The sequence below is a fragment of the Lytechinus variegatus genome, chromosome 10 (assembly GCF_018143015.1).
Source record: "Lytechinus variegatus isolate NC3 chromosome 10, Lvar_3.0, whole genome shotgun sequence".
Lineage (NCBI taxonomy): Eukaryota > Metazoa > Echinodermata > Echinoidea > Temnopleuroida > Toxopneustidae > Lytechinus > Lytechinus variegatus.
The window spans coordinates 16752687-16761846 of NC_054749.1; positions in this window are offsets into that span (position 1 = coordinate 16752687).

Consider the following 9160-nt stretch of genomic DNA (forward strand, 5'->3'; position numbering starts at 1 on the left):
CGAGGGATATTGCTTGTAAAATTGTGGAATATATTGCAGACATTGCGAAAATGTAACGAAAGTAATGCGGAAGTATAACACATGTATTGCGGACAAAAATAGGATGCTAAGCGATTATGCGGAAGTATTACGTATGCATAGAGAATGCAATGCGCGCGTGGTGAGGAAACAACGGTCGCATTGCGAATGCGATACATTTGAATCGAGACCATATAAAAGAAGAGCACTCCACTCTTCAGCGTCGTGCTTGAACCTCCACTGTGTCAACAAGGTTTTGGCCCCTTCGCCATTCTCCAGGAACTATTTGTCCATTCTTCAGCTGCCGGTCCACAAGCCTGTTCTGTAGGACTGGGTAGCGGGTGCGCATTAGGTTGTGGAGCAGAATGCAAGTCTTCAGTATCAGCCTGACTGTGTCGGCATGGTGCTGCATGGTGGTGAGAAGGACTTGGAATCTATTCGCCATGATACCAAATGCGTTCTCGACGACTCTCCTGGTCCTCGACAGCCTTTAGTTATATATACGCTCTTCCCTGGTCAGGGCCTTTGCACTGTATGGCTTCATTAGGTATGTTCTCAGAGAGAAAGCATCGTCGCCCACAATGAAGTATGGGACATCTTGGGTGTCATTGGGTAAGGGATCTGGATTTGGCCAACCCATAATGTCGCCGTTCTCGAGACCTTGCTTCAGCTCACTTTGGTTGTATATTTGAGCATCTGATGCGGAACCGTTTCCTGATACGTCAGCCCAAAGAACCTTGTAGCCAGAACTGACCAGGGCAACTAAAATGATACTGAAAAAGCCCTTGTAGTTGTAATATTCCGAGCCTGAGTTTGGGGAGCTTTGCATGCCACATGCTTGCCATCAATCGCGCCGATTGTGTGAGGAAAGTTCCACCTCTGCAACCAGTCATTGGCAATTTCACGCCATTCTTCATCGTTGGTAGGGCAAGTCATCTGTTCATCAAGGTACTGTTCTGATATGGCTGTACATACTTCTCTGACAAATATGCTGATTGTGTTGTGAGGGACCCTCCAACCGTACTGCATGTCCCTGTATTTTGAACCAGAGGCAAGATGGCTAAGGGTTATGGCCACTTTGAGTCCAGGCTCTAAGTTTGCTCTGAAGTTGGTCTGTGTTTTGAGCAGTCGAGGAGTGAGCCGGTTCACCAGTTCGTCAAACATGTATGGGGGCATTCTCCTAAAGTTCTGGAAGGCACATGGATCTTCGTCACGCAGCTCCACCATCAATCTATCGTACGTGCCTAGATCTAGTCTTCTGCCAATCCAAGGTCTCACCCAGACAGCTCTTTGATTTCTCCTTCGCTTTCTTTTCCGTATTTGGATCAAACGTTGAACTTGGAAGAGAAGATTGTTATGTTGTTGGATGGCTGCAACTATCAAATGTCCGTGATGATCCATGGCAACATCCTATATTCTACACAACTGTTCTTAAAATGACGGTCAAATTTCATTTTCTGTTACATTCATATAGTAATCTGGGTTTACGATGAATGTTTGCTGTGTACTCGCAAATTGTTCGCGAAACAGTCGTAATACAAACGCACTATTCGTGACCAGTCTGTAAGCATTCTTTATAAATTATTATAGCTTGGTATAAAGTCGTATTAGGCACGCTATGCATTCGTTTCGCATTCTATCCCAGTCCGCTACTTATCCGCAATCCCATGTCCGTTGCGGATATCACAGGATAACTGCGAAATTTCAGCGCATGCATTGGGTATGCATTGCGTATGCATTGCGCATATAAACCGGATGATTTCCGCTCCCAGGAGTTTTGGGCAGCCCAAAACTCCTGGGAACGGAAAAATGTGCCTTTGCGGATGATTACGGACATGTGCGGAAAATAACCGTCTTAAAACAGCATACTTTACGAATATTGCGGATGTTTAGCGTCTGTAATCAAATTTTATCCGCAATTTATGCGCAATCCATCCTAAATTTCACTGGGACCGGGCCTTTAATATAAAACATTTCCAGTCCGTGCTTACGTTCGCATTAGTGGACTGGTGAGATATGTCTGCTCTTCGCGAATTCCTAAAAAACAGTCCTCAAAAATAAATGTATATTTTCTGTTAACAATATTTAAAAAATATCAGCTCACGCTTCGTGCTTGCATTGTTTGATCAGTAAGAATTTTACCATGACATAAACGGATATGTATCTTAATGTGAGATACATATCCGTTTAATGGCACAGTCATTAATGTCTCTATTAGGTCAGTATACCTGGCAATTGAGCGATCCTCACGCGCCCACTATAAGTGACTCAAATTTTTTGCTGCTTTCCCCCCCCCCCCCCACTACCTTATTATATTCAAGTTCCCACGCAATCCCACTGAATATGCAGGGCTATCTGCCCCTAATTGTACAACTTCCATTCTAATTAAGGGTACGGTTTCAGATAAAGGGCCGCACGCCCCTACCCTTTCCAAATCTGAGCCCCCCCCCCCCCCACCCGGCCCTACCCGACCTCCCCCGTATACTGCCTCTCCGTCTCTACTATACGGGCGGATGTGTGTGTGCGGTTTCAAACCGCCTCGATCACAAGAATCCCCGTTAAATTACGAGAACTTTTTAAGGCTAAAAAATACCTGTTAATTATTCCTGCATTCACACCGCCTCGAAACACATCCTTCGGGATAAGTTCCCGAAGTTACGAGCATGCGCAGTATGGTCTGATAAGCAGGCAAGGCGCGAGATTCAAAATCACTAGCCCAGCAGCCACCCACGCCGCCGCGCCCAACGACACGCTGGGCTAAAAGTTCCCGTAATTTGCTTTCACATCGCCAAAATACCTGCGACCTTGGAAAAATCCCCATGAAAGTTCTCGTAATTTCGCCAAGTACCCACTATTTAGCGGGTATTTTCTTTCGGGGAAATTACGCGTAGTTTGCTTTCACATTACCAAAATACCTGGTATTTTCTGATCGGGGTAAATTTCCCGATCAGAGAATACCTGGAACTGGCGAACTTCGAGGCGGTCTGAAACCATTAGGCGGTTTCAAACCGCCTCGATCACAAGAATCCCCGTTAAATTACGAGAACTTTTTAAGGCTAAAAAATACCCGTTAATTATTCCTGCATTCACACCGCCCCGAAACACATCCTTCGGGATAAGTTCCCGAAGTTACGAGCATGCGCAGTGTGGTCTGATAAGCAGGCAAGGCGGGAGATTCAAAATCTCTAGCCCAGCAGCCACCCACGCCGCCGCGCCCAACGACACGCTGGGATAAAAGTTCCCGTAATTTGCTTTCACATCGCCAAAATACCTGCGACCTTGGAAAAATCCCCACGAAAGTTCTCGTAATTTCGCCAAGTACCTACTATTTAGCGGGTATTTTCTTTCGGGGAGATTACGCGTAGTTTGCTTTCACATTACCAAAATACCTGGTATTTTCTGATCGGGGTAAATTTCCCGATCAGAGAATACCTGGAACTGGCGAACTTCGAGGCGGTCTGAAACCACCTAGTAGGCGGTTTCAAACCGCCTCGATCACAAGAATCCCCGTTAAATTACGAGAACTTTTTAAGGCTAAAAAATACCCGTTAATTATTCCTGCATTCAGACCGCCCCGAAACACATCCTTCGGGATAAGTTCCCGAAGTTACGAGCATGCGCAGTGTGGTCTGATAAGCAGGCAAGGCGGGAGATTCAAAATCACTAGCCCAGCAGCCACCCACGCCGCCGCGCCCAACGACACGCTGGGCTAAAAGTTCCCGTAATTTGCTTTCACATCGCCAAAATACCTACGACCTTGGAAAAATCCCCACGAAAGTTCTCGTAATTTCGCCAAGTACCTACTATTTAGCGGGTATTTTCTTTCGGGGAAATTACGCGTAGTTTGCTTTCACATTACCAAAATACCTGGTATTTTCTGATCGGGGTAAATTTCCCGATCAGAGAATACCTGGAACTGGCGAACTTCGAGGCGGTCTGAAACCACCTAGTGTTATAGATTGAGCAATCTACATGATCTGTAAGCATGGTAAGTATCTATTTGTGAACTACACCATGGCTGGCTAAGCAGTGTGGATACTTCGTATAGCAAAATGGAAATTGCAATTATGTGTCTTATAATGTGTGTGGGTTCGATTCCCACTACGTGCCCTTCCACACGCGCCATCCAGCTTTTTTTTCTTGATTTTTTTTTTTTTGGAGGGGGTGTTCGTTTTCTCATTCTTATATGGTAAATCTAACATTTATGATCTTTTTAAAGAAAATATTGCAAATTTGGATGGACTAAAAATGGGATGGCAGTCTGCCTCCCCCTGACGAGCCACAACCCATGCAAAGGACGTATCCCTGCCCCCCCCCCCCTGACGAGCTTGAAAGACTTTTTTTTTTGCTTGTCAATTTTTTTTCTGGTACGAAATCCTTTCTTTGTGACTGAAGGCCTTTTTTTTGCAAACACCTTTGATTTATATAGTGATAATGTTTTGAAGTTAATGAATATTATCAATGTATCAATGTGCAATTGTTGTTGGTACCTTTTTATTTCCTTTTATCATATTTCATATACACGTACAGTTTTTATCAGTAATTCATGCCCGCATTCCCGTTCACTTTTCCCTCACTCGATCCCCTAGCCTCCCTCCTCTTTTTCTCCCTATCAATTTCCTAGCCCTTAAGCTTCTTTTCTTTCTTTTTTCTTTTTTTCTACAGTCGTATTCAGTCACAGGCTTTTGCTCGAAGGGACTAACGCCTTCTTCTGTAAACGTAACTTGTATATATTTTGTATCCTTTTTGACAATTTCCTTATTTTAATTAATTCATGTTAAAAAGACGAAATTCGTGAAATTGGAGAATATAAATATTTACATGAAATTAATGAAAATAGATAAAATTGAATACCGTTCCTCTGTTCACGCTCCAAGCCCTCTCCCCACCCCCTTCCTCCCATTTCTCTCTCTTTATCTCTCTCTCTGTCGCTCTTTCCATTCTTGATCTAAATTTGAAAGATTCATAAGCATAATAGAGGGCGCTAGTCCTATTGTGACGTCACTTGATGATTACGTCATTCTGTGTTATGCTTTATAGCGATTGTAATGCTTTCTCTTTCGCTGGCTAAGCAGTGTGGATACTTCGTAGATATAGCATAATGGTTAGTGCCCTTAACTTTCCTCTGGAAGATTGAGATAATGTGGGTTCGATCCCCACTGTTTATGTCATTTCTACACGCGCGATCCAGCATTTTTTCCTTCAATTCTAAAGTTGATTTGAGTCTAGAGATAACGAAAATCAAACAAACATCTTCAAAATCGCATGTAAAATAGGGAAGTAATGACAATTTGAAATTTCGCTTATTTCCACAAAGAAGGCCTATAAATTATACATGTACTTAAACGCACAGCTCAGTGATATGCAAGTGAGAGAGTTAATGACTAGTCATTTTCACTATTTATTTTTGTTTTTATTGTATTCAGGGACCTATATCCACGGAGGATTGTTACTGGGGGTGCTAAGCATTGTCACAGCACCCCTCGTAAAAATAGACAATCCTCCATGGCCTGGTCCATGATTACTGTTATGATAACTATCATAACAGCACTATTTTGTGAAAATAAAATTTAGAAAAAAGGGAAACATATTGGTCAATAAGTCGGTCTAGAATTGGAATACCTTGTTAATAGATTGGAAAAAATCACCACAACATCATTCATTACTTTAGCATGATTAGTGAAGAGCTCAATTCTTAACTGGGGAGGGGTTGAATACCTTGTTATTAGATTGGAAAAAAAGGGAAAATATTTGGATTAATTTATGTTAGAAACAATTTTGTACATTGCGTTTTGAATTCACAGAAATGGAGTAGAGGAAAAAAAAAGAAAAAACAAAATGACTGGATCGCGCGTGTAGAAGAGAACGCAGTAGGAATTGAACCCACAAACATTATATGAATTATAATTGCAATACCATTTTGCTATACGAAGTATCCACACTGCTTAGCCAGCCACGGGAACGATCACAAATACATACTTATAGCATGTATAGAGATTGCCCAATCGCAATGGATGATGACGTCACCAATATTTCGCTGACCTTTGTTCAAGCGCAGCAGTTGTATTTATGAATATAATTATAAACGTGTTCAGACAGTGTGTGCATGTAATGTGTGTATATTTATACATGTAAATACAATTATGGTTTCTGATACTGAATGTAGGCCTTAAATGAATGAATAAAAATCAAATGCAGTACATACACAGCAAAACCTGTGGTGTTAACCGGTGTACATAGAGGAACACACCAGTTATTTTACACCGGTGTTAAATTGGTGATGTTAGTTTTACACCTATAGGTATTATTACAACACCTATGGTTGTAATGTTTACACTCTTTGGTGTAATTTTCAATCTCTAGGGAGTTATTTTAACACCTCAGGGTGTGGTCCTCTATTAACACCAATTGGTGTCAGTTTTAACACGACAGTTTTTACAGTGTACGGTAGAACAATATCATAATTAATTGATATTTCATATAGAGCGTCTGCAGGGGCGGATCCAGGATTTTCAAAGGGGGGCGGGGGCAAATTTTCCGGAGAAAATTTTTGACATGCATAAAAAAATAAACCACAAATTAAGGATATTTCATACCCGAAAAAAAATTGACAGCAAAAAAAAAATGTCTTCAATCTCAAAAGAGAGGGGCGCACCTTTTTTCATGGCATTTTTATATTATTGCTTCTCAAGAGGGGGGGGGGGGGCACGTACCCGCTGTGCCCACCCCCTGGATCCGCCGGTGAGCGTTAGGGCATATGACACCCTTAGTGGGTGGGGGCGGTCCGTGGGACAACTAAATCATATCCGGCGACCGCGCCAGTAATACGGTAAATATACTGAAGTCGAAAATGGCTACTTTTTAGGACAGGATGAAAACCTTTGACATAATTATTATTCGACATGTTCTCTCAGCACTGAGCCGAGATGGCCGAGATGACTGGGCCAAAAGACAAGATGGGGTCGCAATTATATTGGACGAGTTGAATCTATACGTTTGGAGCTACGCTTCCGTAATAGAGATATGGTTTCCGTTGATTGATTGGCCTATTATGATTGCGCAATACACCCCCGACGAATAAATAGCTATCTGTTGACGTTCATCTGACTGGCTAAGTAGTGTGGATACTTCGTATTGTGTAATGGTATCATACTTAATTTGGGTTTAAGTGGTTGTAGGTTCGAATCCTGCTGCGTATCTTTCCACACGCGCAATCCAGTTATTTTGCATCAACACATTTTTTTTTTCATTCATTTTAATTTTTCGCAGGCGCGTCATGGTCGTGGTTCTGACTCTCTCTTTTCACACTGAGGGTCATACGTGGGTTCGAATCCTAGCCAGAATAATTAGGCAAAAATCACTTTTAAATTCGGCTATTATTATCATTATTATTTGTTTTTTACCATTTATCTTCATGAATATCGGTTTGCAGGTGGGGGGCATCCAGGGCAGAATTTCCCGGGGCCTTTTATTCCAGAAAATAATATTTGACAACCCCTCCCCATTTAATAATTGAGCTCTTCACTAATCATGCTAAAATAATGAATGATGTTATGATTTATGTCACGAAATAAAAAAAAGACTGAGGCACGATATAGTGTCTGCTCAATATTTTCCACTACAAATAGTATTCATATATATACCCCTCGGAGGGGCGGGGGGGGGGGGATTTTCCCCTTGATCCGACACAGGCTGGTAGTGAAAAACTTTAAGTCAATTTTTGTTTTATCAATCTAAAATCAATTTGATGAAAAATTAATGAGTGTTTTTCATTCCATTTTACAAACCCCCATGAACAGCTTTCGCTGCTTTAGGATCCCGTGCCTATGTAGGCTTGCAAGACGACAGTTTTATTTTTGTTTCAAAACGAATTGTAGAGGTAATGAGTTACAGGATACCTGCTTTCTTCTTTCTCTCATCTTTTTTTCTTCCCTCTTTTCTCACCCCCCCCCCCGCCTTTAAATAATGTGTACGTATATCACGTAATCTTTGTGTGTATCATATAAGACATTCTAAATTATTTTGTGCGAACAAGTTGAATTTATATCCATTTGGAATTGCATTATGGAAAGTAAAAATATCTTATTCTGAATTTCACTTCATGGAAGGCCCCATTCCCATGTAGCGCAATTCCTGCCCCGGTTTCATGAAATTCAATAACTTTTAACTGTACTATTAAGCCAATTAAATTGTGCCTGCCATGCACTGGTGGCTGCTATGTTTAATTGTTGTTGGAGTAGAATAGTCTTCAGTCTTTCAAACAGAGGGTCGTACGTATATACACGTGCATGCATGGGTTCAAATCCGAGCCAAAAATGGCGTACTTTCCTTCAACAAGGAATTTATCCACATTGTGCTACACTCAATCCAGGTGGGGTGAATTATGGAAGCTTAAAAGTGCCACCGAGATGTTGAGATAATTATCTCGGGAAGTCGACATCTTGATAGCAAAAGATAAGATGACGAGATCCTGGATCTCATCATGTCGACATCTTTTAGAAGAGATGATGAGATGACAAGATCCCGGATCTCATCATGTCAACATCTTTTCGAAGAGATGTTGAGATGACAAGATCCCGGATCTCATCATGTTGACATCTTTTAGAAGAGATGATGAGATGACAAGATCCTGGATCTCATCATGTTGACATCTTTTGGAAGAGATGATGAGATGACAAGATCCTGGATCTCATCATGTTGACATCTTTTGGAAGAGATGATGAGATGACAAGATCCCGGATCTCATCATGTTGACATCTTGTAGAAGAGATGATGAGATGACAAGATCCTGGATCTCATCATGTTGACATCTTGTAGAAGAGATGATGAGATGACAAGATCCTGGATCTCATCATGTCAACATCTTTAGAAGAGATGTTGAGATGACAAGATCCTGGATCTCATCATGTCAACATCTTTAGAAGAGATGTTGAGATGACAAGATCATCTCATCATCTCTTCTACAAGATGTCAACATGATGAGATCCAGGATCTTGTCATCTCATCATCTCTTCTACAAGATGTCAACATGATGAGATCCAGGATCTTGTCATCTCATCATCTCTTCTACAAGATGTCAACATGATGAGATCCGGGATCTTGTCATCTCATCATCTCTTCCAAAAGATGTCAACATGATGAG